We start from the raw sequence: 7377 nt of genomic DNA on the forward strand, positions 1-7377 counted from the left end.
ACAGAAGCCAGATGCTTTGCAACTCATGCTTTTCCAACAATGTGCACTCTTGCTAATGAAAGCAATGCATGAATAGAAATTTATGTTTTTTGTACAAACAGCATACATATTTTTGAGTTTTACTTTCTTTTCACCACTGAAGGGAGTTTTCTGTTATTATGTCTTTGATAGATTGATTTGATTTATATTTGAAAACTCTCTAGAAACAAAGGCAAATCAATTGTGAAAGATATCACTTTGCTTTATTGTGGAGTTGCTATTTCAGTGTCAACTCAGTATCTGTGAGTGTGACTATTCACAGATGGAAGAGGTGGGATGGATGGGACATTCAACTACAGAAAGTCTGGTGAAGGCATAAGCTCTGGGGGCAGGATGGGAAGAAAGAAAAGAGTTGAATTAAGGAAGTGTAAGGTAGGAATCAAGACACTTTTCATTGTAAAACAATCAAAAGTAATCTCAGTTTTCCTCTACTGGGAATGGGGTGAGGAATAACACATACTCACACATTCATACATATATGTGGTTATTATTATTATTATTATTATTTGTCCAATTAATTTTGTTCTATTGAACAAAGCACAATTTTTTTCCAAAATCTATAAGGACCAGATTGAACACAGTGGAACTAAAGCACTTTCTATAATGCTAGGGTTTCTCTAGCAAGAAAATTATAATTTCTCTTACTGGGAAAACTATTTTTATAATTCTAACACTGAAGAATTTTTGTTTTGTTTTGTTTTTGTTTTTGTCTTTTTACTTTTCTCTCTTTCTAGGGAAAAACTGATAATTATAGTTGTTTGTTTTTATCACTTCCCTACTTGTTTTCTGATTCTGAGCAAAAAGGACACCAGACTCTAAACATTCCTCACATACTCTTGCCACATGTGACTCTTCCAGTCGGATTTCAGAAAGGTTCTCTTTTTGCCACCTGGTTAGTTATGGCATTTAATTCCACTGAGTCAACAAAGGAGTTTTAAACGCCTTCATTTTTCGTAGCATCTAATTTTCTTTTTCGTTAGTCAAATGTATACATATGCCTGAGAATAAATACTCTCTCTACCTGATGAACCTGACATTTGTGTCTTTTCCACATTTGGGACACGAGACAAAGACATTTGTCTTAATGATAGAGCAAAGAATGATGATAACTGTACCTTTGAGAGTTCTCTTTCTGAGTTATTTTTATATAAATACTATGAAAGTTTAAAAATCATATTGATTGCCTAGAGAGAAAAATATAAAAAGAGAAAGACATTTTTAATTAAAAAATTATAATACATTGATTTAGAAAATGCCTTCTCTGATATTATTTGAAACTGATGGAAAATTGGAGAAACAATGAAAAAAAATCCGAACTTTTCCTTCTGTGAAACAATGCAGTAGAATCTGGCTATTCTTTCATCATTGTTAACAGGAAAATAGTGACAGCCCTTCAGAGTATGTCAGTTTTAGATCACTCTACTTTAGTTGAGAGAAATGTTTTATATCATGGTTTTCATATGAATACAAATTATTTCTCAAAGATTTATATAGCACACACTGTTCTCAGGAATTCTGTATTACATGAATGCTGCTTATATATTTTCATACTCTAAATTGTTGTCTTTTCAAAAAATTAATATATATGTGCATGTAGTCAACCTTGACAAGTTGTTCAAAGCTGAAGTGCTTTCACAGTATAGTGTGTGGAAAATTGCTTGAAATTGTAACAGAAATAGTTTGTAATTGTTTGAATCTGTGCATGCACTTTTAGATAAAATGTCCTGAGTGACTGCATGAGGAACAATTTCCAAACGCTGCACTTTCCTCCAAAACGACTCTTGGCACAATCTATTGTAGAATGGAATGAAAAGGCACCTTTTTCACTCAATAAATTATCATGTGATATTTTTTCCTATAATGTACATGTTAAATTCAATGCTCCTTGATTTTTAAATATTAAGCTGGGATTTTTTGAGTGTGTATGGGGAGAGGGGATTGCTCATTCTTTAGCTCTACAAAGTAATAGTTTACTATTCTTGCAAAACCTTACCCTACTCTTAAAAAAGTTTTGACTATTTATTTGTCTTCTGATAAACTCATTGTCATCATCAAGGCATTTGCGAATGAAAGTGCAGATGGAGTATCATTTTGGTCCTGATAATGCTTTGTGCCAGAAACAGATGGGAGAGGAAGCTTACTTTGTTCTTAAGAGGATAATAATGCTTCTAGTACACAAAAACATTTTCTTTTTTCACGCTTGGGCTGCCTCTACTAGTCATCATCAAAATCTCCTTAGGATAGGAATCTTAGCATTGATATAGTTCACGCCGAGGAAGGAGGACATGTAGGGGCACTGTTGCCAACTGTCAACAAGAAGCTACCAAACTGACAAATGTTTTTTCCACTTGATGGTCAAAATTGAAAATTCAGGTCACCTGATGAGTTAATTAACTGAAGTGACTGAATTGATCAGTCAATTGGGGCAGGTAGACATAGGCCCAGGTGTGTGTGTGTTTGTGTGTGTGCGTGCGCGCGCACGTGCGAGCATGCTCATATACTTTGTGTGTAAAAACTGGTAAGCACTTACCATCTGTGAGATATGCCGAACTCAGTCCTACTACAGTCACCACTCCATTACCTCCCAAATCATAGTATTATAACAGGCTTTGGAAATAGTTGTAGGTTATATCTATGGAATTAGTTAACATCTATTCTCCTTTCTGGTATTCTCAGTAGCTCAGAAAAGAACCTTTTGGAATGGCGTGAAAAGGCCAGCTTCTGATGGAAAGGTGAGCCTATTCTAATTTCTATTAAAAATTAAATGTGCCAACAATATGTAGTCCAAAGGCAAGGACTGATTGAGCTTTAGCTTGAATCATTAGCCATCCTAGGTTCTTGCTAGCTAGGATTTATGTATTCATAAATATATAACTTGGTGACAAGTTACCTTCAATTGAACTTGCCATCTGGTTTCATCCAAAATATCACCTCTATGACCACATTGGACGGTTTTCTTGCTAGAGAACACAAGTATTACAGCCATTGCATCCTGGCCACATCCACATTAGGGCCTCTTTTTTCAGGAAAGTAAAATGAAAGCAGACAGGTTGGTAGAGAAGAGACTCATTAGGGACCAGATCCAATTTCTTGTAGCATCGAAGTTTCTTCTCCGGAAGAAGAAGACTAGACACCCAATCTTACTGCTTCATGACGATACCAGTGAGTGCCCCAGCACGATTCGCCCTATAGATATTTTGTTCCATGCATACTTGACCCAAACTAGGAGTCTAGAGCACACTAAATTGCTATGTGGATGCTGCTTTACACTTTTCCCTAAGAAGGAAAGGGTTGATATTTTCAGGCATGTATCTATCAACTTTTTTCAGAATATTTATTTCCATCACAATTCTCACTCTCTGTGTGGGTAAAGCAAAAATTTCCTAAATTTTTGTTGAAAAATAAAATGAGATTTAGATGTTCCCCACGAAATATAATTGTCACATGGCTGGCTGGCCCCATGTGGTATTCAAAACATTTATAATTATTTTGTTAGTGTCTGTGCCACTCACTTCCAGATAAACATTGCCGGCCAAATTTAATATCTTTTCTGACAAGTAGTATGAGCAGACTTTCTTACTGACTTTGAGCTCAGTGTACTTTTTTTGATGATTTTTTTCCTAAGTGAAAAAAAGTAGGATTGAATGGTCAAAATAGTCTGATGGCAAAGATAATTGGAGAAGTAATGTTTTGGGCATGGTGGAGGGAACATAGGGAATTTCCTACCTAAGTGAAATCCTTTGACTTGCAAATCCTATTCCAGTACCTGCTGTGCATACACCCTGTTTTCTTTCTGACGGAAAAACAACCACAAGTTAGTTCATCTAATATTCAGAAGAAATGAAAGGTTTTTCCCTTTTTCTTTTCTTTCCTTGTCTATTTTAGTACTTACAAAGCAAAATCTAGTAAGTTTAGATTTCAGTGAAATTCCAGCTAAAGAATAAATGTGTCACTTCTCAATGGTGAAGTCAAAAATGCATTTAAAAATATAAGCAATTTTTCCTTCCTTGGACGTGTGGCTGTTGGCCTCTATATTGGACTTCTCAAGTGGAAAAGAACTATTAGAGGCTTGTAATTAAAGAGGGTACATGGAGAAGGCTGGAAGAAACAATGGATTTCTCCAACTGTGTTTTATTCTCAATAGGAGAAATTAGGTTGCAACCATATAGTTAGCCTGATGATTATAAATATTTTTCTTTTCATATAGATATATATTGATAAATATATAGATTTATGTTGAAACTATTTAGATATAGATATATGTTGTTAATCATTAAACATTATTTCCAAACTCTCATGAGAAATTTGAAAGCCAATTTAAGGAAACTTTGCTCTGTTGAAATAGACCGAATCAGTTTTTAAGCTGGTGTTTTCAAGCAGCTTTCTTGAAAATAAACAATAAAGATACATAACCTTTATAATGTCGATTCCAAATCAGTCAGTACCATTTCTCTACATATTCTGCCTGACTATAGTATACTGTTACATATAAGAGATTTAGGAATTGCTCATATATTTTCTTACATGGCAATTACATTAGAATATCAAATTAATACACTACATGAAATTATTCTTAGCTTTTTTAATGTGTCAAAGCAGATTCTGTAATTCAGAACCACCTGGATGCTCTTAACATCTGCATACACATTTGTTTTAACATTAAAAAGATAAAATGTTGTTTTTGGAAATTGCTAAAGACAAAATGGTCAAGATCCATAAAGGATATCACCATTATATATTGCTCTTTTTTTCGGTTTATAATAACATATTAAGTCATAAAATCCTCTTGATCTCAACTTCTATGTATATGCATGTGTTCCAGCACGCTTGTCCTAAGCCTTTGGTGGCCTAAATATTACAGGCATTATCCAAAACACTGAAAAAGAAGTCATGTTATATAATAAGTCAAACTTTGCTTTGATATATGTTGATGTATATTTACTTGGTCACTTGGTAGACCGACCTTAATCTATTAAGTTTATATAAAATATTTTAGAGTAGATAACTATTTCACATCCTACTCCAAACCCTGTAGAGAATATTCACATTGATCATTTGAAAGCATTTCCATCTGAACTTACTTTTAAAAGAAATAATTAAAATAATTATATATCTTAATTATATATATTCATTCTAGTATTCCAGGGCTCTATAAAAAAGCCAAATAAAATTTTGAAAATATAAAAATATCTTAAATTTCCTATTGATATACAGAAATATCATTGTCAACTCACATCTTCTTGAAAATCTAATGAGGGAGGCACTGATATACAGACACTCCATAAGGACAATGTCATGATTAAGTAGCCAGATATTTATAAGCTTAACTCTCTCTTCTGAAGAAAGGTGATTTTCAAATGCACAAAGTGCAGTATCAGAAAAAGGGGCTTATGAGTGTTTGTTATTTACACTGGTGTTTGTAAATCTAGGTTGATTAGGTCAGGAAATTGGAATGGAGGAGGAAATAATAGCATAACTCTTTCCAAGAATTACAGATAAAAATAACTCATTAGGTGATTTAATATCAATTATGAATTACACTTGATTAACTTAAAAATTTATATCATTTTAATATATATCATTAGTATTAATTACAAATTTAATTATTTGGAAATAGATTATACATCAAGGTTATTAATACTGGAAAAAAGATGTTAACGCTACAGCAAACCTAGCTACCCTGTAATATTGAGATTGAGCACATGAGTTTTCTAAGTATACAAATATATATATATAAGCTAAAATTTCTGTAATTTTTAAAATAATTGATTTCTAAGAGAACAATTAAAGAGACTCCTTTATTTTTTTTATTTATCAATCTGATCTTTATAACACTGTTTAAGATTGTAAGACCATAAAAATATTTCAGTAATATTCTCTTTCAAATACTGTTTGCAAGCCCCCGGTCTGTGGTTTCTTTTTCTTTTTAGAATGAAAGAGTCTAACCTCATGCAATTGTAAAATAATGAAATTTATATTTAAGAAATATTATTTGAATAAAACAAAAGAACCCTTCTATTGTTGTTTAGAGAATCACAGTTGCTTTTAACTGTGCACTGAGTCATAAACTGGGATAAGATGCTGTCTACTTATCAAGATTTACATTTACAAATGTAATACTTAACAATTCATAGATATGAATAGTGCATTTTTAAAGTAATAAACTTGTCTATATTACAATAGTTTTTTTTTTCTTTTTTTCAAGAATTTAGGACTCTTAGGAAAAACCATATTTTAAACTCAGCATTAAAAAGGCTACTATTTAGAAATTTATGGTATGACTTTTCATTTTTACCATATGTTCTTTGTAATTTTCATACTACTTCAGCAATACATGTACCAAGCCAGTATCTTTAAAATCCTGAAGAGAAACAGTGAACCAATTTAACTTAAAATGAATACCATAATAGATACCATTTTCTTCAAATATACTGCAGACTAACAAGTACTGAATGTCCCATGCAGGCCATTCACTACACTATGTGACTTATCTCTATAAATCCTCACAACACTATTAAATAGGGAAGATTTCTGCTTCTTTTAAATCGTGAATAAACTAAAGCTTAAAAAACCTTACCCAAGCTTACCAAGATAATTTATGTCAGAACTTAAGTCTAAACCTAAGCTGTTTGACTCCAGTCCCTCACTTAAGTCAATAAGCCATAACCTCTTTCTCCAAATGGTGACAAAGAGAATGTCAGTCATCAAAATGCTGTCATTCCATGTTTACCAATATTTGCGATTGCATTTAAAAGATAGAGACTGACATTAAGTCTGGCACGATTTAGGCCTTCTTAGGAAATCAACATTCATAGCCCCGTTTATTGAGAATATCCCTGGTCTGAACTGACATTCTTAGGGAGAGGTGAAGGTAGAAGATGTGTGCTATGACTAGTCGAATCTATTAACTCTGTACTCCACAGCTCCCTTTTGTGTCACTATGCAACAAAGGTGGTTTCTATACACTGTGGAAGATGGTTCTCCCATGGATTCCCATCTCTCTACGTGAAGCCTTACATTTGTGCATGCTTGTTCAATTAGGAGGAATGTGGGAAAGTTTATGTAACAATATAATAATAGTATCTTTCATTTGCAAGTAATTTTATCCTTGATAATATTCCAGGTAAGAGAATTCATGACTAAAAAAGAAAAAATATCCTGAAAAATTTTCTGGGAAAGTACTGACCTACTGCTTTCCACAGCCTGATTCTCTTTCTATCCCTCTAATCTCTTGTCCTATTTGAGAGTAGAGGGAGAGATGGCAACATTGGGCTGTGGCTTATAAACTCCAGTTGCCGTTTATTAATTCCTCTTCTGATTTTTTCCCCCTCTTTCTAT

This window comes from Pteropus alecto, unplaced genomic scaffold (assembly GCF_000325575.1).
Source record: "Pteropus alecto unplaced genomic scaffold, ASM32557v1 scaffold71, whole genome shotgun sequence".
NCBI classification, from domain to species: Eukaryota; Metazoa; Chordata; class Mammalia; order Chiroptera; family Pteropodidae; genus Pteropus; species Pteropus alecto.